This window comes from Bos mutus, chromosome 14, assembly GCF_027580195.1.
Source record: "Bos mutus isolate GX-2022 chromosome 14, NWIPB_WYAK_1.1, whole genome shotgun sequence".
In the NCBI taxonomy this organism is placed as follows: domain Eukaryota; kingdom Metazoa; phylum Chordata; class Mammalia; order Artiodactyla; family Bovidae; genus Bos; species Bos mutus.
This window is the reverse complement of record NC_091630.1, coordinates 68454464-68479888: the sequence shown is the minus strand read 5'-3', so window position 1 is coordinate 68479888 and position 25425 is coordinate 68454464.

Below are 25425 nucleotides of genomic sequence, written 5' to 3'. Positions count from 1 at the left end.
GGGTGACTGCCTCCACGCCCTCTGTAGGAACTGGGGCCCCTTCCCACCCTCTTGGCTCCCAAAGGGCAGACCCCTCCCATGCTCACCACCACAGCCTCTTGCAGGGCATTGCCACCCATGCTGTGTGGGCCAGGTCTTTCAGCTGCCCTGGCACTCACTGAGCTCTGCGCACAGCACGAGGATCAGAAGGACAAAAACGGGGCCTTTCATGATTCGTAGAGACGACACAGGCCCATGGGCCCATTGGGGCGCCTCTGTTTCAGGCTCTTGCCTCCCCTCCGCAAGACTAGCCCTCCCTGGCTGGCCCCCAGCCCACCTCCCTCCCACGTCTACTCACCAGTGGCTTCAGACTCCTTCTGGCGAGCCAGCATCTGGGGCCCCTTCCCTGGTGGCCCACTGATATAACCCCCAGAACCCGTGAGCCCCACCCATAGGAATGCGGGGTGGGGCTCCCCTGTCTCCGCCCTCATCCACCTGTCAGACCACACCTAGGCCCAGACCAGCAGGAGGGGTGTCCTGTGGGCAGACGTCCAGCCTCTCTCTACCTTACCAGCCCTCGTTTGGGGAGATCCTAGGAGGAGGGAACCTGGGCAGCTCCCCAGTCCTCAGAGCTGCAAAACTGAGACCTCTCAGGACTGTCCATCTCCCGGCCCTTCCTCCTCTGGGGCCCAAGCCCCCAGTCCCCAGGCTGCCCGCTGTCCTCTGTGCATTCCCCACATGGCTGTGGGGAGCCCCCCCTGGGTACCCTTGTCCTCAAGTTCCCTGAGCACTCGCTGTCTGCCCAGTGAGCCCCTTCATGGCAGCTCTGCTGTCAGAAAGCCCACTGTTGTGCTCACCTGATGAGGGACATGGACCAGGAGGATCCTGCCCTTCTGTGGGACAAAGAGGATGCTGTCGAGGGCTGCTCCAGGCACACGTGGGAGGCAGTGTGTGTCCACCCCTCCTGAGTTAGCTGTGCCCTCTCAGGCTCCACTTCCAGAGATCTCTGTGGGGCCGAGCCTGCCTGTCCATCCTGGTGCTGTCTAAGAGAGATGTTGGCTGGGCGAAGAAAGACTTGGGAGGAAGAAGTGTTTCATACTGCGGTCTCAGAGAGGGGGTTATGGTGTGCGTGTGGACCACAGAGGAGCACAGCCAGAAAGGTCCCCCACGATACAGGTAGAGAGAGACAGGACCTGAGAGCAGAGTCTTTCCAGGGCTCAGGGGTTACTTTGTTCCAAACCCAGGGGCTGACCTGGTCATCCAGTTTCAGCTGGTTTTGAGTGTGAGTTCAGATTAGGACAGGAAGATGCTAGTTGAGTGCTGGAGCAAGAACTCAAAATGGAAGATGCCTTCCCTTTCAGCTCTGTTATGACAATACTGGATACACTGGATAAGTTTGCGGTGTGCAGTATGATTTAACTTACGTGCATCGTGCAATGATGCACAAGACATTTAGTGACATTCAGTCACACAGGTAACAAATTAAGAGAGAGAAATTTTTTTTCTTGTGATGAACGACTTTGCTTTCTTAACTTTCATAGATAACATGCGATGGTGGTAATTATGTTAATCGTGTCATACATTACACTCCTAGTACTTCTTTATCTTTCAACTGGAAGTTTGTACCATTTGATAACCTTCATCCAATCTCCCCTCCCCACATGTCTCTAGTAGCCACAAACCTGTTCTCTTTTTCCATGAGTTTATTTGTTTGTGAAGTGTAATTTACGTACAGTACTATGTCAGTCCCCATTGTATGACACAGTGATTTGATATCGCCGTAGGTTTCAAAATGATCGGCATAGCACCTCCAGTCACCATCTGTCACCACACAGAGAAGCTGCATAGTTACTGACTCCATTCTCCACGGTGTACATTCCATCCACGTGACTTATTCATTGTATGACTGGCAGTTTGTCCATCTTAATCTCCCTCATCTATTTCTTTCCTCCTACTCCCTGACAGTCACCTGTGCATGTTTGTTCATTTGTTTTGTTTTTCAGATTCCACATACAAGTGAATCATACACTATTTGTCTTTGAGTGACATTTCACTTAGCAGAATACCCTCTAGGTCCATTCATATTGCTACAAATGGCAAGATTTCATTCTTTTTTATGACTAACATCTTCCTTCTCCACTCATCTATTGATGAATGATTAAGGTTGCTTCTATAACTTGCTTATTGTGATTAATGCTGCAACGAACATCTAATCAGTGTTTTCCTTTTCTTTGGGTAGATATCCCGGAGTGTAATTCCTGGATCATATGGCAGTCTTATTTTTAGTATTTTGATGAATCTTCATGCTGTTTTCCATACTGGTTACACCAATTAACATTCTCATGAATAGTGCATGAGGATTCCCCTTTCTCCACACCCTCACCAACACTTGTTATTTGTTGTCTTTTCGAGGATAGCCTTTGTGACAGGTGTGAGCTGTTATCTCACTGTGGTTTTGATTTGCATTTCCCTGATGAATGGTGATAAGCATCTTTTCATGTGACTGTTGGCCATCTGTATGTATCCTTTGAAAAAATGTATATTAAGGCCCTATGTCCATTTTTAATCTTGTTGTTTATTTTTTGATGTTTATTTGTATGAGTTCTTTGCATATTTTGGATATTAACCCCTTGTTAGATATATCTTTACAAATATCCTCTATTATTCAGTAAGTGCCCTTTTCATTTTGTTGATGGTTTCCTCTGCCATGTGAAAGCCTTTAAGTTTGATTTGTTCTCCTTTATTTTTGCTTCTGTTTCCCTTGTTTGAGGAGACAGATCCAAATTAATATTGTTAAGACCAAGATCAAAGAGTAATCTATGTTTTCTTCTAGGAGTTTTATGGTTCCAAGTCTTATATCTAAGTATTTAATCCATTTTGAACTAATTTTTGTATTAGTTAGTTCAGTCGCTCAGTCCTGTCCGACTCTTTGTGACCCCACGGACTGCAGCACGCCAGGCTTCCTGTCCATTACCAGCTCCTGAAGCTTACTCAGACTCATGTCCATTGAGTCGGTGATGCCATCAACCATCTCATCCACTGTCGTCCCCTTTCCCCCGCCTTCAATCTTTCCCAGCATCAGGATGTTTTCCAGTGAGTCAGTTCTCTGCATCAGGTGGCCAAAGTTTTGGAGTTTCAGCTTCAGCATCAGTCCTTCCAATGAATATTCAGGACTGATTTCCTTGAGGATTAACTGGTTGGATCTCCTTGCAGTCCAAGGGACTCTCAAGAGTCTTCGTTTGAAATAGTCCATTGAGAAATAGTCTTTGAGAAATAGTCCATCTTGATTATTTTGATAAATGATATTGAGAAAGTTGATATTACTACAAATAATTCTCTGTAGCTGTCCAGTTTTTCCAACACCATTTATAGAAGAGACTGTCTTTTCCTCCGTGAATATTTTTGCCTTCTTTATTATAGATTTTGACCCATAGAAGTGTGGATTCATTTCTATGCTTTCTATTCTGCTACGTTGATCTATTCGTCTATTTTTGTGACAGTACTATACTGTTTTGATTGCTGCAGCTTTGTAGTATAGGATGAAATCAGGAAATGCTATTTTTTTTCTCTCTCTCAAGATTGTTTTGACTATCCAAGGTCTTCTGTGTTTTCATAATGATTTTATAATTATTTATTCTAATTCTGTGAAAATGCCATTGGTGTTTTGATAGGGATTGCACTGAATCAGTAGATAGCCTTGGGGAGTATGATTATTTTAGCGATATTAATTCTTCAATCCATGAGTACAGTATCTTTCCATCTGTTTGTGTCTTCTTCAGTTTCTTTCATCAATATCTTCTAGTTTTCCAAGTATAGGTCTTTTCCCTCCTGTTAGATTTATTCCCAGGTATTTTATTCTTTTTGATGTGAGTGTAAATGTATTCTTAATTTATCTCTGGATAGTTTATTTTTAATGCATAGAAATATAAAAGATTTATGTATACTATTTTTATATCCTGCAACTTTATGAAATTCATTTATGAGCTTTAGTAATTTGGCCACCTCTTGTGAAGAGTTGACTCATTGGAAAAGACTCTGATGCTGGGAAGGATTGGGGGCAGGAGGAGAAGGGGACGACAGAGGAGATGGCTGGATGGCATCACTGACTCGATGGACCTGAGTCTGAGTGAACTCCGGGAGTTGGTGATGGACAGGGAGGCCTGGTGTGCTGGGATTCATGGGGTCGCAAAGACTCGGACACGACTGAGCAACTGAACTGAACTGAACTTGGGAATTGCTGTATGTAGTATCATGCCATCTGCAAATAGTGACAGTTTTGCTTCTTCCTTTCCAGCTTGGAGTCCTTAAAAATTTTTTTCTTGTCTACTTGTTGTGGCTAGGACTTCCAATGCTATGTTGAATAAAAGTGTTGAATGTGGGCGTCCTTGTCTTATTCCTGATCTTAGAGGAAATGCTTTCAGCTTTTCACTGTTGAGTCTGATGTGAACTGTGAGCTTGTCATGGGTGCATGCTCAGTCAGTCAGTTGTGTCTGACTCTATGCAACCCATGGACTGTAGCCCACCAGGCTCCTCTACCTATGGAATTTCCCAGGCTAGCATACTGGAGTGGGTTTCCATTTCCTCCTCTAAGGGATCTTCCTGATCCAGGAATCGAATCCATGTCTCCTGCACTGGCAAGCAAATTCTTTACCACTGAGCCATCTGGGAAGCCAGCTGAGCTTGTCACACATGACTTTTATCATGCTGAGGTATACCCACATTGTTGAGAGTTTATTTTTATCATAAAATATGTTGACTTTGTCAGCATTATTTCTGCATCTATTGAGAGATTATATGTTTTTTATTCTTCAGGTCACTAATGTGGTATACTGCATTGATTGATTTGTGGATATTGAACCGTCCTTGAATCCCTGGGAAAAATCCCCCTTGATTGTGGTTTATGATCCTTTAATGTATTGTTGTATTCAGTTTGCTAATATTTTCTTGAGGATTTTTGCACCTATGTTCATCAGCGATATTGACCTATAATTTTCTTTTTTTGTGTGATATCTTCGTCTGGTTTGGTATAAGGGTCATGCTAACCTTGGGGAATGAGTTCAGAAATGTTCTTTCCTCTGCAATGTTTGGGAATAGTTTGAGAAGGATAGATGTCACCTCTTCCTTAAATGTTTGGTAGAAGTCACATGTGAAGCCACCTGGTCTTGGGGCTTTTTTGTTGGGAATTTTCAAATTACTGATTCAATTTCATTACTGGTGATTGGTCTGTTTATGTTTTCTATTTCTTTCTGACTGAGTCTTAGGGAATTGTACACTCTAGCAATGTGTCCATTTCTTCTAGATTATCCATTTTATTGACTTATACTTGTTCATAGTAACCTCTTGTGATCCTTTGTATTTCTCTGGTGTCAGTTGTAAGTTCCTTTTCACTTCTGATTGTATTGTTTTGGGCCCTCTCTCTTTTTTTTCTTAGTGAGTTTACTTAAAGATTTATCTCTCTTTTTTTTAACTTTCAAAGGACTAGCTCTTAGTTTCACTGATCTTTTCTATTGTTTTAGTCTCTGTTTCATTTATTTCTGCTCTGACCTTTAGGATTTCTTAATTTCTACTAAGTCTGGTTTTGTTTTTTCTTTTTCTCTTTTTTTAGGTTGTTTATATTAGATTTTTCTTATTTTCTAAGGTAGGTTTGTATGGTATAAATGTCCCTTTTATAGCTGCTTTTGCTGCATCCCACAGATTTTGGATTATTGTGGTTTTGTTTTCTTTCATCTCCAGGTGTTTTTGATTTGCTTTTGATTTCTTCAGCGACCCGTTGGTTGTTTTTATAGTATATTGTTTAGCATCTACATGTTTTTATTTGTGTGTGTGTGTTCTTTTTTTTTTTTGGTAGTGGGTTTTTAGTCTCGTAGCATTATGATTGGAAATGATGCTTGCTATGACTTCAGTCTTCTTAAGTTTAGCAACGCTTGTGTTGTGGTTTAGCCTGTGATCTACCCCGGAGGATGCCCCCTGTGTGCTTGATTAGAATATATATTCTACTGCTTTTGGATGCAATGGTCTCTATATATCTATTAAATACTTCTGATCCAACGTACCATTTACGGCTAATGTTTCCTTATTGATTTTCTGTCTGGATCATCAGTTCATTGATGTAAGTGGGTGTTAGAGTCCCCTACTGTTATTGTGTTAATGGCAGTTTCTCCTTTTATGTATGTTAATGTCTGCTTTATATATTTAGGTGCTTCTATATTGGGTGCATACGTACTTACAATTGTGTTATCTTCTTCTTGAATTGATTTCTTTAGCAAAATAGAGGATTTTTTTTTAACACACTGCTCCTTCTCTATCTCTGACTCTGTCTCTTCTTCCTTCCTTTCGTCTTTCCCATATTCCCTCTTTCTCTCCATCTCCCTCCTCTCTAAGGCCAGGGGAAGGATAGAGTCCAAGGCCACCAGCAACCTATACTGGAGTAAAAAGTAGTCTGAGTGCCAAGAAGAAGATGGAGAGTCAAGTGAAACTCAACTTCCCTGGTAGCTTGGTGGTAAAGAACCTGCCTGCCAATGCAGGAGACTTGGGCTTGATCACTGGGTTGGGAAAATTCCCTGGAGAAGGAAATGACAACCCACTTCATCACTCTTGCCTCGGAAATCCCATGGACAGAGGAGCCTTGTGGGCTCCAGTCTGTGGGGTCACAAAAGTGTCAGGCACAACTTAGCAACTTAACAGTAGCAACAAGTGAAACCCAAAGACAAGTACATTCATGGCTCGGCCACAAATGAAGGGCAGCACCAACAAGTAACAGTTGAGGATGAAGCCATGACCAAGGCCAGCCTGGAGCCAGGCTGAGGCCACAGAAGCTAGATGCTGGTTTCTGTGCATCATGGCAGGCACCTATAACAGCTTTGAGCCACATTGCAGATCAGAACGTGTACAGTGTTCTGAAGTTTTTTCACCAGCTTGGCATAGTGTACCCCATGTAACCCAGTGTTGGAACAGAAACACTGGAGTGGATTTATATGTGTGTTTCATAAATCTTTATTGTGATAAAATGCACATTATATAAAATTTGCTATTTTAACCATTTTAAGTATAAAGTTCTGTAGAATTAAGTATATATATATTACTGTGCAACCATCACTAAGATCCATCCCAGAATCTTTTCAGCTTCCCAAACTGAAACTCTACATCCACTAAATGCTAACTCCCTATCCTCTCCCCTCAATCTCTGGAAACCATCATTCTATTTTCTGTTTCTGAATTTAACTACTCTAGGGATATCATATATAGAACCATACAACGTCTCTCCTTTTGTGACTGGTTTATTTCCATTAACATGTCTTCAAGATCAAGACTCATCTGCGTTGCATCATGTGTCAGCATTCTATTCCTTTTAAGGTTGAATAATATTTTGTGAATAGATGGACCACATGGTGTTTATTTTTTCATGGACTGGGAGACAGTATTGTTATGGCATCATTATACTACCCAAAGCAATCTACAGACTCACTGCAATCCCTATCAAAAACTCAACAGGCATTTGAGGTGTTTCCATATTTTAGTTACTGTGAATAATATCATTATGAACAGCTACAAATGTCTGTTTGAGAACCTGTTTTTCTTTGGGTTCTGATACCTAAAAGTGGAATTGCTGGATCATGTGGTAATTCTATGTTTAATTTTTTTGTGAAACCACCATAGTGTTTTTCATAGCAGTAGACTCGGTTTACATTCTCACAAGCAGGGCATAACAGTTCTAATTTCTCCACATTTTTATTAATTCTAGTGTTATTTTAGATAGCAGTCATCCCAATCAATGCAAAGTGACATCTCCCTGGGGCTGTATTTGCATTTCCTCAATGATTACTGATGTTGAGCATCTCTTCAAGTGCTTTTGGTCATTTGCATTTCTCCTTTGAAGAACAGTTTATGCCAAGTCCTTTGATGCTGCTGCTGCTGATGTTGAACTGCAAGAGTGTTTTTTTTTTTAATGTATTCTGGATTTTAGCACCTTATCAGATTTATGATTTGCAAATATTTTCTCTATTCCATAAGCTGCCTTTTCACTATGCTAATTGTGCCCTTTCCTATATAAAAGTTTTAAAATTTTGATGGAGTCCAGTTTATCTATTTTTCCTTTTGTTGCTTTTGATTTTGGTGTCAGCCAAGAAATCATTGCCAAATGCAGTGTTATTAATTGGTTCCCCTGTATTTTCTAACAGTTTTGGTTTTCGGCCTGTGATCCATATTGAGTTATTTTTTGTTTATGGTGTAAGGTAAGAGTACAGCTTCATTATATTGTATGTGGATGCCCAGTTTACCCAACACAACTTATTAAAGAGACCACTTTTCTCCATTGAATGATCTTGGCATCTTTGTTTAAAATCATTTGACCACTTACGTAAGGGTTTATTTTTTGACTCTCTGTTTTACTCCATTGCTCTATATTCTGTCTTTATGCTAGTGCCACATTGGTTTGATTTCTGTACCTTTGTAATAAGTTTTGCAGACAGGAAGTGTGAGACCTCCAACTTTGTTTTTCTTTTTCAAAATTGTTTCGGCTATTTGGGGTCCTTTTCTCAATGTATTTTCAACTTTCCCTCCTGATTTCTTCTTTGACCCATTGGTTATCTAACAGTGCATTGTTTAATTGCCACATATTTGTAGATTCTCCAGCTGTCCCTCTGATTATGATTTCTAGTTTCATTCCATTGTGATCAAAAAGATATTTTATGATTTCAACCTTTTAATATTTGTGGAGACTTGTTTTGTAACCTCACATATAGTTTATCCTGGAGGATATTCATGTCCTCTTGATAAGAATATATGTTTTTTATTGTTGGCTGAAGCAAATTTTCTACATCTGTTAGATCCCAGTGACCTGATTGTTGTTGTTCAGCTGCTCAGTCTGACTCTTTGCGACCCCATGGAATGAAGCATGCCCGGCTTCCCTGTCCTTCACCATCTCCTGGAGTTTGCTCAAACTCTTGTCCATTGGGTTGGTGATGCCATCCAACCATCTCACCCTCTGTTGTCCCCTTCTCCTCCTGCCTTCATCTTTCCCAGCATCAGGATCTTTTTCAATGAGTTGGGTCTTTGCATCCGGTGGCCAAAGTATTGGAGCTTCAGCTTCAACATTGGTCCTTCCAATGAATATTCAGGGTTGATTAGCATTGTTCAAATCCTGTATTTTTTATAATTTTTAATAGGAGAATAATTACTTTACAATATTGTATTGATTGGGCTTCCCTTGTAGCTCAGTTGGTAAAGAATCTGCTTGCAATGCAGGAGAACTGGGTTCCCTTTCTGTGTCAGGAAGAGCCCCTGGAGAAGGAAATGGCAACCAGCTCCAGTATTCCTGCCTGAATAATTCCATGGACAGAGGAGCCTGGCAGGCTACAGTCCGTGGGATCGCAAGAGTTGGACACGACTTAGCGACTAAACAACCATTATGCTGATTTCTGCCACACATCAACATGAATCAGTAATAGGTATACATATGTCCCCTCCCTCTTGAACCTCCCTCCCACCTTTGACCGCATGCTACCCCTCTAGGTTGTCACAGAACACCAGATAATATCCTGTATTTTTAAAGCTTTTATCAGGCTTTAAAAGCAGATAAAGCTCTTCTCTTTTACTTGATGAAAATCTTGCTTAAATCTGGTGTAATTTCTTCATGAAACATGTGATAAAACCCATCAATAAAATTACCTGAGCCTGATGTTTTGACAGCCATTTTTATTTTTCTTTAAGATAGTTATTCAGATTTTCTTTCTTTCTGTTTTCATAAATTGTGTTTTTTAAAATATTCATTCCATTTAAGTTGTTGGAACCATGACATCAGGTTGTTTAAGAGTGTCAGGCGCTCAGCTCAGCTGAAGAGATGCCTGAGATGCTCTGATTTGGAGCAGGTGACTTAAACAACAGGCCAAACGTGATAGCAACATTGACATCTTTAATCAGAAAGGTGCTAAACCAGAGAAGGTGCTGACTGCCCTGTGCTCCATTTTTGCTCATGGAATTGTCCACTGACATGACTGAGTGACCCGAAACTGTTTATTTCCCTCTAAGGTCTGCTTTTGATACTTCCCATACATTTTGATACATTGTGATTTCATTACCACTCAGTTTAAAATATTTTCTACTTTTCCTTGTCTATTTTTGAACCACTGGAATGTTAGGAGTGTGATATTTAATTTAAAAATACTTGGGGATTTTCGAGATCTGAAATGTCTAAAATGGGAGCCTCTAGCCATTCGTTGCTACTGAGCACACAACACGTAGCTAACGGAAATTCAGGTGCTTTTAAAGTGTAAAACACCTTCAGGATTTAAAAAAATAATAATTTCTTTTAATTGGAAGCTAATTACAATATTGTAGTGGTTTCTGCCATACACTGACATGAATCAGCCATGGGTGTACATGTGTTCCCCATCCTGAACCCCCTCCCGCCTCCCTCCCCATCCCATCTCTCAGGGTCATCCCAGTGCACCAGCCCTGAGCACCCTGTCTCAGGCATCGAACCTGTGCTGGCGATCTGTTTCACATATGATTATATACACGTTTCAATGCTATTCTTTCAAATCATCCCACCCTTGCCTTCTCCCACAGAGTCCAAAAGACTGTTCTATACATCTGTGTCTCTTTTGCTGTCTCGAATATAGGGTCATCGTTACCATCTTTCTAAATTCCGTATATATGCATTCAGTTCAGTTCAGTCGCTCAGTCGTGTCTGACTCTTTGCGACCCCATGAATTGCAGCACACCAGGCCTCCCTGTCCACCACCAACTCTGCATTAGTATACTGTATTGGTATTTTTCTTTCTGGCTTACTTCACCCTGTATAATAGGCTCCAGTTTCATCCACCTCATTAGAACTGATTCAAATGCATTTTTTAAAATGGCTGAGTAATATTCTACTGTGTATATGTACCACCGTTTTCTTATCCATTTGTCTGCCAATGGACATCTAGGTTGCTTCCATGTCCTGGCTATTGTAAACAGTGCTGCAATGGACATTGGGGTACATGTGTCTCTTTCAACTCTGGTTTCCTTGGTGTGTATGCCCAGCAGTGGGATTGCTGGGTCGTATGGCAGTTCTATTTCCAGTTTTTAAAGGAATCACCACACTGTTCTCCATAGTGGCTGTACTAGTCTGCATTCCCACCAACAGTGTAAGAGGGTTCCTTTTCTCCTCACCTTCTCCAGCATGTATTGTTTATAGATTTTTTGATAGCAACCATTCTGACTGGTGTGAGATGGTACTTCACTGTGGTTTTGATTTGCATTTCTCTGATAATGACTGATGTTGAGCATCTTTTCATGTGTTTGTTAGCCATCTGTATGTCTTCTTTGGAGAAATGTTTGTTTAGTTCTTTGGCCCATTTTTTGATTGGGTCATTTATTTTTCTGGAATTGAGCTGCATGAGTGCTTGTATATTTTTGAGATTAATTTTTTGTCCATTGCTTCATTTGCTATTATTTTCTCCCATTCTGAAAGCTGTCTTTTCACCTTGCTTATAGCTTCCTTCTTTAAGCTTTTAAGTTTAATTAGGTCCCATTTGTTTATTTTTGCTTTTATTTCCATTACTCTGGGAGGTGGGTCATAGAGGATCTTGCTGTGATTTATGTCAGGAAGTGTTTTGGCCATGTTTTCCTCTAGGAGTTTTATAGTTTCTGGTCTTACGTTTAGATCTTTAATCCATTTTGAGTTTATTTTTGTGTATGGTGTTAGAAAGTGTTCTAGTTTCATTCTTTTACGAGTGGTTGACCAGTTTTCCCAGCACCACTTGTTAAAGAGATTGTCTTTTCTCCATTGTATATTCTTGTGTCCTTTGTCAAAGATAAGGTGTCCATAGATGCGTGGATTTATCTCTGGGCTTCCTATTTTGTTCCATTGATCTATATTTCTGTCTTTGTGCCAGTGCCATACTGTCTTGATGACTGTAGCTTTGTAGTGAAGCCTGAAGTCAGGCAGGTTGATTTCTCCAGTTTCATTCTTCTTTCTCAAGATTGCTTTGGCTATTCGAGGCTTTTTGTATTTCCATACAAATTGTGAAATTATTTGTTCTAATTCTCTGAAAAATACTATTGGTAGCTTGATAGGGATTGCATTGAATCTATAGATTGATTCAATAAGAATCACTATATTGATTCTTCCCAATCCATGAACATGGTATATTTCTCCATCTATTTGAGTCATCTTTTATTTCTTTCATCAGTGTTTTATAGTTTTCTATATATAGGTCTTTTGTTTCTTTAGGTAGATTTATTCCTAAGTATTTTTTTCTTTTCGTTGCAATGGTGGATGGAATTGTTTCCTTAATTTCTCCTTCTGTTTTCTCATTGTTAGTATATAGGAATGTAAGGGATTTCTGTGTGTTGATTTTATATCCTGCAACTTTACTGTATTCATTGATTAGCTCTAGTAATTTTCTGGTGGAGTCTTTAGGGTTTTCTATGTAGAGGATCATGTCATCTGCAAACAGTGAGAGTTTTACTTCTTTTCCAATCTGGATTCCTTTTATTTCTTTTTCTGCTCTTACTTCTGTGGCCAAAACTATGTTGAATAGTAGTGGTGAGAGCGGGCACCCTTGTCCTGTTCCTGACTTTAGGGGAAATGCTTTCAATTTCTCACCATTGAGAATAATGTTTGCTGTGGGTTTATCATATATAGCTTTTCTTATGTTGAGATATGTTGCTTCTATTCATGTTTTCTGGAGGGTTTTTATCATAACTGGATGTTGAATTTTGTCAAAGGCTTTCTCTGCATCCATTAAGATAATCATACGGTTTATATCTTTCAATTTGGTAATGTGGTGTATCACATTGATTGATTTGCAGATATTAAAGAATCCTTGCATCCTGGGATAAAGCCCACTTGGTCATGATGTATGATCTGTTTATTATGTTGTTGGATTTTGTTTGCTAGAATTTTGTTAAGGATATTTGCTTCTATGTTCATCAGTGATATTGGCCTGTAGTTTTCTTTTTTTGTGGCATCTTAGTCAGGTTTTGGTATTAGGGTGATGGTGGCCTCATAGAATGAGTCTGGAAGTTTACCTTTCTCTGCAATTTTCTGGAAGAGTTTGAGTAGGATAGATGTTAGCTCTTCTCTAAATTTTTGGTAGAATTCAGCTGTGAAGCCATCTGGTCCTGGGCTTTTGTTTGCTGGAAGATTTCTGATTACAGTTTCGATTTCCATGCTAGTGATGGGTCTGTTAAGATTTTCTATTTCTTCCTGGTTCAGTTTTGGAAAGTTATACTTTTATAAGAATTTGTCCATTTCTTCCAAGTTGTCCATTATATTGGCATATAGTTGCATAGTAGTCTCTTATGATCCTTTGTATTACTATGTTGTCTGTTGTGGTTTCTCCATTTTCATTTCTAAATTTGTTGATTTCATTCTTCTCCCTTTGTCTCTTGATGTGTCTGGCTAATGGTTTATCTATTTTATTTATCTTCTCAAAGAACCAGCTTTTAGCTTTGTTGATTTTTGCTATGGTCTCATTTGTTTATTTTGCATTTATTTCTGCCCTAATTTTTAGTATTTTTTTCCATCAAAAAAGCAAAATGGCTGTCTGAGGAGGCCTTACAAATAGCTGTGAAAAGAAGAGAAGAGAAAAGCAAAGGACAAAAGAAAAGATATAAGCATCTGAATGCAGAGTTCCAAAGAATAGCAAGGAGAGATAAGAAAACCTTCCTCAGTGATCAATGCAAAGAAATAGAGGAAAATAATAGAATGGGAAAGACTAGAGATCTCTTCAAGAAAATCAGAGATTTTCATGCAAAGATGGGCTCGATAAAGGACAAAAATGGTATGGACCTAACAGAAGCAGAAGATATTAAGAAGAGGTGGCAAGAATACACAGAAGAACTGTACAAAAAAGAACTTCACGACCCAGATAATCATGATGATGTGATCACTCACCTAGAACCAGACATCCTGGAATGTGAAGTCAAGTGGGCCTTAGGAAGCATCACTATGAACAAAGCTAGTGGAGGTGATGGAATTCCAGTGGAGCTATTTCAAATCCTGAAAGATGATGCTGTGAAAGTGCTGCACTCAATATGCCAGCAAATTTGGAAAACTCAGCAGTGGTCACAGGACTGGAAAAGGTCAGTTTTCATTCCAATCCCAAAGGAAGGCAATGCCAAAGAATGCTCACATTACCACACAATGGCACTCATCTCACACACTAGTAAAGTAATGCTCAAAATTCTCCAAGCCAGGCTTCAGTAATACATGAACTGTGAGCTTCCAGATGTTCAGGCTGGTTTTACAAAAGGCAGAGGAATCAGAGATCAAATTGCCAATATATCCACTGGATCATGGAAAAAGCAAAAGAGTTCCAGAAAAACATCTATTTCTGCTTTATTGACTATGCCAAAGCCTTTGACTGTGTGGATCACAATAAACTGTGGAAAATTCTGACAGAGATGTGAATACCAGACCACCTGACCTGCCTCTTGAGAAACCTATATGCAGGTCAGGAAGCAGCAGTTAGAACTGGACATGGAACAACAGACTGGTTCCAAATAGGAAAAGGAGTACGTCAAGGCTGTATATTGTCACCCTGCTTATTTAACTTATATGCAGAGTACATCATGAGAAACGCTGGACTGGAAGAAACACAAGCTGGAATCAAGATTGCCGGGAGAAATTTCAATAACCTCAGATATGTAGATGACACCACCCTTATGGCAGAAAGTGAAGAGGAACTAAAAAGCCTCTTGATGAAAGTGAAAGAGGAGAGTGAAAAAGTTGAGTTAAAGCTCAACATTCAGAAAACTAAGATCATGGCATCTGTTCCCATCACTTCATGGGAAATAGATGGGGAAACAGTCGAAACAGTGTCAGACTTTATTTTTTTGGGCTCCAAAATCACTGTAGATGGTGACTGCCTCCATAAAATTAAAAGACGCTTACTCCTTGGAAGGAATGTTATGACCAACCTAGATAGCATATTAAAACAGCAGAGACATTTCTTTGCCAACAAAGGTCCATCTAGTCAATGCTGTGGTTTTTCCAGTGGTCATGTATGGATGTGAGAGTTGGACTGTGAAGAAAGCTGAGCATCGAAGAATTGATGCTTTTGAACTGTGGTGTTGGAGAAGACTCTTGAGAGTCCCTTGGACTGCAAGGAAATCCAACCAGTCCCTCCTAAAGGAGATCAGTCTTGGGTGTTCATTGGAAGGACTGATACTGAAGCTGAAACTCCAGTACTTTGGCCACCTCATGCGAAGAGTTGACTCACTGGAAAAGACCCTGATGCTGGGAGAGATTGGGGGCAGGAGGAGAAGGGGACAACAGAGGATGAGATGGCTGGATGGCATCACCGACTCGATGCACATGAGTTTGGGTAGGGTTCGGGAGTTGTTGATGGACAGGGAGGCCTGGCGTGCTGCGATTCATGGGGTCCCAAAGAGTCGGACACGACTGAGTGACTGAACTGGCTGACTAACTGAACTGAACAGATTTCCTTCTACTAACCCTGGGGTTCTTCATTTCTTCCTTTTCTAGTTGTTTTAGGTGTAGAGTTAGGTTATTTATTTGACTTTTCTCTTATTTCTTGAGGTAAGCTTGTATTGCTATGAGCCTTCCCCTTAGCACTGCTTTTACTGAGTCCCATAGGTTTTGGGTTGTTGTGTTTTCATTTTCATTCATTTCTTTGCATATTTTGATTTCTTCTGTGATTTGTTGGTTATTCAGAAGTGTGTTGTTTAGCCTCCATATGTTGGTATTTTTAATAGTTTTTTTTCCTGTAGTTGACATCTATTCTTACTGCATTGTGATCAGAAAAGATGCTTGGAATGATTTCAATTTTTAAAAATTTACCAAGGCTAGATTTATGGCCCAGGATGTGATCTATCCTGGAGAAGGTTCTGTGTGCACTTGAGAAAAAGATAAAATTCATTGTTTTGGGGTGAAATGTCCTATAGATGTCAATTAGGTCTAACTGGTCCATTGTATCATTTAAAGTTTGTGTTTCCTTGTTAATTTTCTGTTTAGTTGATCTATCCCTAGGTATGAGTGGGGTATTAAAGTCTCCCTCTATTATTGTGTTATTGTTAATTTCCCCTTTCATACTTGTTAGCATTTGCCTTACATATTGCAGTGCTCCTATGTTGGGTGCATATATATTTATAATTGTTATCTCTTCTTCTTGGATTGATCCTTTGATCATTATGTAGTGTCCTTCTTTGTCTCTTTTCACAACCTTTATTTCAAAGTCTATTTTATCTGATATGAGTATTGCTACTCCTGCTTTCCTTTGGTCTCTATTTGCATGGAATATCTTTTTCCAGCCCTTCACTTTCAGTCTGTATGTGTCCCCTGTTTTGAGGTGGGTCTCTTGTAGACAACATATATAGGGGTCTTGTTTTTGTACCCATTCAGCCAGTCTTTGTCTTTTGGTTGGGGCATTCAACCCATTTAACATTTAAGGTAATTATTGATAAGTATGATCCCATTGCCATTTACTTTATTGTTTTGGGTTCAAGTTTATACACCCTTTCTGTGTTTCCTGTCTAGAGAAGATCCTTTATCATTTGTTGAAGAGCTGGTTTGGTGGCGCCTAACTCTCTCAGCTTTTGCTTGTCTGTAAAGCTTTTGATTTCTCTTTCATATTTGAATGGGATCCTTGCTGGGTACGGTAATCTGGGTTGTAGGTTTTTCTCTTTCATCACTTTAAGTATGTCCTGCCATTTCCTTCTGGCCTGAAGAGTTTCTATTGAAAGATCAGCTGTTATCCTTATGGGAATCCCCTTGTGTGTTATTTGTTGTTTTCCCTTGCTGCTTTTAATATTTGTTCTTTGTGTTTGATCTTTGTTAATTTAATTAATATGTGTCTTGGGGTGTTTTGTCTTGGGTTTCTCCTGTTTGGGACTCTCTGAGTTTCTTGGACTTGGCTGGCTATTTCTTTCCCCATTTTAGGGAACTTTTCAACTGTTATCTCCTCAAGTATTTTTTCATGGCCTTTCTTTTTGTCTTCTTCTTCTGGGACTCCTTGGAGAAGGCAATGGCACCCCACTCCAGTACTCTTGCCTGGAAAATCCCATGGACGGAGGAGCCTGGTAGGCTGCAGTCCATGGGGTCGCTAAAAGTTGGACACGACTGAGCGACTTCACTTTCACTTTTCTCTTTCATGCATTGGAGAAGGAAATGGCAACCCACTCCAGTATTCTTGCCTGGAGAATCCCAGGGATGGCAGAGCCTGATGGGCTGCCGTCTATGGGGTCGCACAGAGTCGGACACGACTGAAGCAACTTAGCATAGCATAGCATCTGGGACTCCTATGATTCGAATGTTGGGGCATTTGACATTGTCCCAGAGGTCTCTGAGGTTGTCTTCATTTCTTTTAATTCTTTTTTCTTTTTTCCTCTCTGCTTCATTTATTTCCACCATTCTATCTTTCACCTCACTTATCCTATCTTCTGCCTCAGTTATTCTACTGTTGGTTCCCTCCAGCATGTTTTTGATCTCAGTTATTGCATTATTCATTGTTGATTGAATTTATTTCTTCTAGGTCCTTGTTAAACATTTCTTGTATCTTCTTAATCCTTGTCTCCAGGCTATTTATCTGTAACTCCATTTTATTTTCAAGATTTTGGATCATTTTTACTATCATTATTCTGAATTCTTTTTCAGGTAGATTCCCTATCTCCTGTTTTGTTTGGTGTGGTGTGCATTTATCACGTCCCTTTACCTGCTGAGTATTTCTCTGCCTTTTCATCTTGTTTAGATTGCTGTGTTTGGGGTGGCCTTTCTGTATTCTGGTAGTTTGTGGTTCTTCTTTATTGTGGAGGTTCCTCCCTGTGGGTGAGGTTGGACGAGTGGTTCTCAAGGTTTCCTGGTTAGGGAAGCTTGCTTTGGTGTTCTGGTGGGTGGAGCTGGATTTCTTCTCTCTGGGTTGCAATGAAGTATCTAGTGAGTTTTGAGGTGTCTGTGGGTTTGGTGTGACTTTGGGTAGCCTGTATATTAAAGCTCAGGGCTATGTTCCTGTGTTGCTGGAAAATTTGCATGGTATGTCTTGCTCTGGAACTTGTTGGCTCTTGGGTGGAGCTTGGTTTCAGTGTAGGTATGGAGGCTTTTGGATGAGCTCTTATCGATTAATGTTCCCTGGAGTCAGGAGTTTTCTGATGTTCTCAGGTTTTGGATTTAAGCCTCCTGCCTCTGGTTTTCAGTCTTATTCTTACAGTCGTCTCAAGACTTCTCTATCCATACAGCAGCAATGATAAAACATCTAGGTTAATGGAGAAAAGATTCTCTACAGTGTGGGAGACCCAGAAAGGTTTGCTGAGTTACATGGAAAAGAGAGGAGGGAGGAGGGAGATAAAGGTGATCAGGAGGAGAAGAGGGGGATTCAAAAGGGGAGAGAGCAATCTAGCCAGTAATCAAATCCCTATGTGCTCTCCACAGCCTGGAACACCCAGTGAGGTTCATGGAGTTACATAGAGAAGAGAAGAGGGAGGAAGGAGGTAGAGGTGACCAGGAGGAGAAGAGGGGGAGTAAAAAAGAGAGAGACAGATTTAGCCAGTAATCAGTTCCCTAAGTGTTCTCCACAGTCCTGAACACCCAAAAAGATTTACAGAGTTTGGTAGAGAAGAGAAGGTGGAGGGAGAAGATAGAGGTGACCTAGGGAGAAAAAGGAGAGTCAAAATGGGGAGAGGGCAATCAAGCCTGTAATAACACTCTTAAGTAAAAATGGGTACTGAAGACTGGATTCTTAAAGGTACAAAATTGATAACAAATACCAAAAAGCAAAGATTAAAAATCTAGAATAGAGGTTAGACTCTCAAAAATACAATATTAAAAACAAAACAAAACAAAATCACAAAAATTATAAAAAAAATATATATGAAATTTGCTTTAAAAATAGGGTCTTTTTAAAAAACATGGTAATAGTAGGTTATAAAAATGAAACTTAAAGAGGGTAATAAAGGACTTAAAAATAAAAAAAAATTTTTAATTGTTTAAATGCTAATAGTAAAAATATATCTAGGAATTTCTCGGAGCTGTTTTGGGCAGTGGGGGGTCTGTTCAGTTTCAGATAGTTCCTTGTTCCAGCTTACATGTCTCAAGGTCTATAGGCCCTTTCCAATGTAGTTGGTGCTAACTACAGGGTTTTAATCAGTTGCACCTGTCACTTTCAAAGCGGTTCCCTCTGTTTCTTTTGGCTTCTTCTGTTTACAAGTCTCTTCAGTGTCTAATTTCTGCCCTGACACAAGGGGGCGAAGGTGGTCACTTATTTAGGCACACTTGTTCAGTCGTGCTGTGCGGAGGGAGGAACATTGCGAACAAATACCACTGGCGAGTGTGGGGAGTGCGCGGTGTCTGGGCCACACTGGGTTTGTCCCTGCTCACGGCATGTGTGTTTTCCAGGTCTACACTGCTTAGGCTCCAGGTTGCTCTGCAGGGGAACTGTCTAAAGCAGGCCCTGGGTTGCGTGCACTTCCCAGGTCTAAGCTGCTCAGGTTCAGGTTCTTGGGTACCCCCACAAAGGCACAGACTCGGTTGGGCCAGCGTTTTGTGCCCTTCCCAGGTCTGAGCAGCTCAGGCGACCGGGTGCTTAGTGAGCGCACTCTCCCCAGGTGGGGTGGTGCGCCTTATCACTTCCCCGGTCCTAGCTGCTCATTTTCCTGGGTGCGCAGCAGGAGCGCCGTCTCAGGTGTGCCGTGTGTCTCCTCTGGGGAGCTGATCTCTGGCCGCGACCCTCCTGGCAGATGTCAACTGTCCAGGATCCCAGGAAGACTTGGTTAGCAACTGGGAGCCTGCTCGCAGTTTGGTAGAGAATGCCTCTCTGGGGCAGAGATTGCCCCTTTCCAGCTCGGGCTGTCGCCTGCCTGCCTCTCTGCCTCCGGTGGGGGATGGGCCGATCCGCTGCTGGCTAGCTCTCCTCCAGTATTCGCTCACTCCTTTATCCTGTGAGCGGCCTGGCAGTGCCTTAGGTTAGAGCTTTTCGCGGGAAAGTTCTCTCTCTCTCTCTCTTCTTTCTCTCTCTGGCTACCCCACAGTTTGGGCTGCTATCTTGCATTAGCTCCCTAAGATTGTACTCAGGGCATTCAGGCCCAGATGCTACTCTAAGCAATGCAGCCCGCACCTCCCTGTTCACCCCCCTGCTTGTTGGTGGCAGATTGCAGCGTCTGGGCTACTTCTCCTCTGGGAGTTGCCATTAGGCACGTAATCTGTGGGTTTTATTTATTTATTTGTTTATTTTTCTTCCTGGTTATGTTGTCCCCTGAGATTCCAAAACTCCCCACAGACCTGCCAGTGAGAGGGTGCTTGGAAACTTCTCCTCTTTCACGACTCCCTCCCCGTGACGGGTCTCCCGTGCCTAACTCTTTTGTCTCTCTTTTTATCTTTTATATTTTGTCCTACCTCCTTTCGAAGACAATGGGCTGACTTTCTGGGTGCCTGGTGTCCTCTGCCAGCATTCGGAAGTTGTTTTGTGGAATTTGCTCAGCGTTCAAACCATCTTTTGATGAATTTGTGGGGGAGAAGGTGGTTTCCCAGTCCTATTCCTCTGCCATCTTAGGACAGCTCCCCCCTCCCTAGATTTTTTAAAGACAATTTTTTTAAAAAAGGAACATGAAATATCTCACATTTGGAAATATCATTAATGTTGTATTTTGGATATATTGGCTTAAATAAAGTACTGATATATTTAACAAATATATTATTTATTTGGCTGTACTTGTCTTAGTTGCAGCATGTGGGCTCTATTTCACTAACCAGGGATTGAACCCGGGATCCTGCATTAATTGGTCAGGGTCTTAGCCACTGGACCACCAGGGAAGTCCCTATTACTAAGGTTAATTTCAAATTTCTTTTAACCTTTCAGTGCACCTACCAGGAAGTTTAAAACTGCATTTGTGACTTCCATTCTATTTTTATTAGACAGTTCTAAATATCTTTGTGTTATTGACTTTGATCTTGCTCTGTAAGAAGCTCATCTTTTGAGATTGACAGGTTTCTTATGGACCAGGATATGTCTGTCTTGAATATATTTGATATGTACCTGAAGAGATTGCTTGTTTTGTGGTTATTTGACATCATGTCTTGTAAATGTCAATCAGGTCAAGTTGGCTAATAGTATTGTTCACATCTTTTATATTCTTACTGAAATCTGTTTAAAAATCCTCTTTTTCTATCAGTCTTTGAGAAAGAGGTCTTGTGTATTTGTATGTGTCTCCCTTTATGTCTATTTATTTTTGTTTCTGGTATTTTGAAATTTTGTTATTAGACGCTGTGAATAAAAAATGCTGCCTGCCATATCAGTAAACAAAGGATGTTGCCACCCTCAACCACTGTAGCCACTCTGGAAGGTGAGCCACGAGGAAACTCAGGATGGAGGCAAATGGGCTGCCAGTTGCCCAGCCCTCAGCTGATGCAGTTCCTTTCCCACAAAGGTGCACCCTGAGGAGACTCAGAACGAGAAAGCACAGGATACTGGCCCTAGAATTTGAGGTGCATATTCAAAGGAATGATTTCAGTGAGCCCAGACTTTTGTATCTTTTGGTATAGAGAAAAGAGCTAAATTCATTAATTTATCAGGTTTTCCTGATATCAAGTTTTCCTTAATGAACAATAATATCTTGATACTCTGACTACCTGATCTTTGTTGCAAAGACTCCTGTATATCCTGGCTTCTCTTCAGAGCAGTCTCTCACAGCTCGCTGTGAAGCTGTCTTTTCAACTTTTCTGAAGTCCTCAGAAAGTGAAATAAATAAAACATTATTCTCAGCTTTAAGCTGTTTATGTGTTTTAGTTGACAGGACATACATGCTAAGGGCTGCTGTGTCTTACTGATAAATTGCTACCTTATCATTATGAAATATCTGACTTTAGTTATACTCTTTGCTTTGGAGTATAAGTACAGTGACAGCTTCCTTATGCTTATAGTTTGCATTTATATCTTTTCTCATTCATTTATTTTCAATCTATTTATTACTGCATTTCAGTTCTCTGCCATTCTCTGCTCAGTTCTCAGCACTCAGCCGGGTGTCCTACATTTCAATTCCTGAACTAACTGTCTGGAGCTGGCACAGGTCCCACAGCTTAAAGGTAAAGTCCCCAGCAAGACAGCCTTATTACAAGTGGAGTATTGGATCTCTATCCTACTTGGCTACAAATTTGGGATGTCCCCTGACCCCCATCCCCATTTTAGTTTTAATGATTTCATAGAACAAGTGAAAGAAATCACCAAAAGCTCTGTACTTAGACTACTGTTTTATTACAAGGATACAACTCAGGAACAGCCAACAGGAGGAGATAGATCAGTTCAGTTCAGTTGCTCATTTGTGTTCGACTCTTTGTGACACCATGGACTGCAGCACGCCAGGCCTCCCTGTCCATCACCAACTCTCGGAGTTTTCTCTAACTCACGTCCATTCAGTCAGTGATTGAACCATCTCTTCCTGTGTCACCCCCTTCTCCTCCTGCCTTCTATCTTTGCCAGCATCAGGATCTTTTCCAGTGAGTCAGTTCTTCGCATCAGGTGCCAAAGTATTGGAGCTTTAGCTTCAGCATCAGTCCTTCCAATGAATAGTCAGGACTGATTTCCTTTAGGATTGACTGGTTAGATCTCCTTACAGTCCAAGGGACTGTCAAGAGTCTTCAACACCACAGATAAAAAGTATCAATTCTTTGGCGCTCAGCTTTCCTTATAGTCCAACTCTCACATCCATACCGACTACTGGAAAAACCATAACTTTGACTAGATGGACCTTGGTTGGCAAAGTAATATCTCTGCTTTTTAATATGAATATGCTGTCTAGGTTGGTCATAGCTTTTCTTCCAAGGAGCAAGCATTTTTTAATTTCATGGCTGCAGTCACCACCTGCAGTGATTTTGGAGCCCCCGCCCACCCCCAAATAAAGTCTCTCACTGTTTCCATTGTTTCCCCATCTATTTGCCATGAAGTGATGGGACTGGATGCCATGATCTTCATTTTTTGAATGTTGAGTTTTAAGCCAGCTTTTTCACTCTCCTCTTTCACTCTCATCAAGAGGCTCTTTAGTTCTTTTTCACTTTCTGCCATAAGGGTCATATCATCTGTACATCTGGGGTTATTGATATTTCTCCTGGCAATCTTGATTCCAGCTTGTGCTTCATCCAGCCTGGCATTTCGCTTGATGTACTCTGCATAGAAGTTAAATAAGCAGGGTGACAATATACACCCTTCACATACTCCTTTCCCGATTTGGAACCAGTCTGTTGTTCCATGTCCAGTTCTAACTGTTGCTTCTTGATCTGCATACAGATTTCTCAGGAGGCAGGTCAGATGGTCTGGTATTCCCATCTCTTTCAGAATTTTCCACAGTTTGTTGTGATCCACACAGTTAAAGGCTTTGGCACGGTCAATAAAGCAGAAGTAGATGTTTTTCTGGAACTCTCTTGCTTTTGCCATGATCCAACAGATGTTGGCAATTTGATCTCTGATTCCTCTGCCTTTTCTAAATCCAGCTTGAACCTCTGGAAGTTCAGGGTTCACGTACTGTTGAAGCCTGGCTTGGAGAACTTTGAGTATTCTTTGCTAGCATGTGAGATGAGTGAAATTGTGCAGTAGTTTGAGCATTCTTTGGCATTGCCTTCCTTTGGGATTGGAATGAAAACTGACTTTTTCCAGTCCTGTGGCCACTGCTGAGTTTTCCAAATTTGCTGGCATATTTAGTGCAGCACTTTCACAGCATCATCTTTTAGGATTTGAAATAGCTCCACTGGAATTTCATCACCTCCACTAGCTTTGTTCATAGTGATGCTTCCTAAGGCCCACTTGACTTCATATTCCAGGATGTGACTCTAGTGAGTGATCACACCACTGTGGTTATCTGGGTTATGAATATCTTTTTTGTACAGTTCTTCTGTGTATTCTTGCCACCTCTTCTTAATATCTTCTGCTTCTGTTAGGTCCATACCATTTCTGTCCTTTATCAAGCCCATCTTTGCATGAAATATTCCCTTGGTATCTCTAATTTTCTTGAAGAGACCTCTAGTCTTTCCCATTCTATTGTTTTCCTCTATTTCTTCGCATTGATCACTGAGGAAGGCTTTCTTATCTCTCCTTGCTATTCTTTGGAATTGTGCATTCGATGGGTATATCTTTCCTTTTCTCCCTTGCCTTTCATTTCTCTTCTTTTCACAGCTATTTGTAAGGTCTCCTCACACAACCATTTTGCCTTTTTACAAGTCTTTCTCTTGGGGATGGTTTTAATCACCTCCTCCTGTACAATGTCATGAACCTCCATGCATAGCTCTTCAGGCACTCTGTCTATCAGATCTAATCCCTTGAATCTATTTGTCATGTCCGTGGTATAATCATAAAGGATTTGATTTAGGTCATACCTGAATGGTCTAGTGGTTTTCCCCACCTTCTTCAATTTAAGTCTGAATTTGGCAATAAGGAGTTCATGATCTGAGCCACAGTCAGCTCCTGGTCTTGTTTTTGCTGACTATATAGAGCTTCTTCTTCTTTGGCTGCAAAGAATATAATCAATCTGATTTTGGTATTGACCATCTGGTGATGTCCATGTGTAGAGTCTTCTCTTGTGTTGTTGGAAGAGGGTATTTTTATGACCAGTGCGTTCTCTTGGCAAAACTCTATTAGCCTTTGACCTGCTTCTTTTTGTACTCCAAGGCCAAATTTGTCTGTTACTCCAAGTATCTCTTGACTTCCTACGTTTGCATTCCTGTCCCTTATAATGAAAAGGACATCTTTTTGAGGTGTTAGTTCTAGAAGGTCCTGTAGACCTTCATAGAACTATTCAACTTCAGCTTCTTCAGCATTAGTGGTTGGGGCATAGACTTGGATTACTGTGATGATATTGAATGGTTTGCCTTGGAAACAAACAGAGAACATTCTGTGGTTTTTGAGATTACATCGAAGTACTGCCTTTCGGACTCTTTTTTTTTTTTTCACTATGATGGCTACTCCATTTCTTCTAAGGGCTTCTTGCCCACAGTAGTAGATATAATGGTCATCTGAGTTAAATTCACCCATTCCAGTCCATTTTAGTTCACTGATTCCTAAGATGTTGATGTTCACTCTTGCTGTCTCCTGTTTGACCACTTCCAATTTGCATTGATTCATGGACCTAACATTCCAGGTTCCTATGCAATATTGTTCTTTACAGCATCAGACATTACTTCCATCACCAGTCACATCCACAACTGGGTGTTGTTTTTGCTTTGGCTCCGTCTCTTCATTCTTTCTGCAGTTATTTCTCCACTGATCTCCAGTAGCATATTGGGCACCTACCAACCTGGGGGGTTCATCTTTCAGTATCATATCTTTTTGCCTTTACATGTTGTTCATGGGGTTCTCAAGGCAAGAAAACTGAAGTGTTTTGCCATTCCCTTCTCCGGTGGGCCATGTTTTGTCAGAACTTTCCACCATGATCTGTCCATCTTGGGTGGCCCTACATAGCATGGCTCATAGTTTTATTGAGTTAGACAAGGCTGTGATCCATGTGATCAGTTTGGTTAGTTTT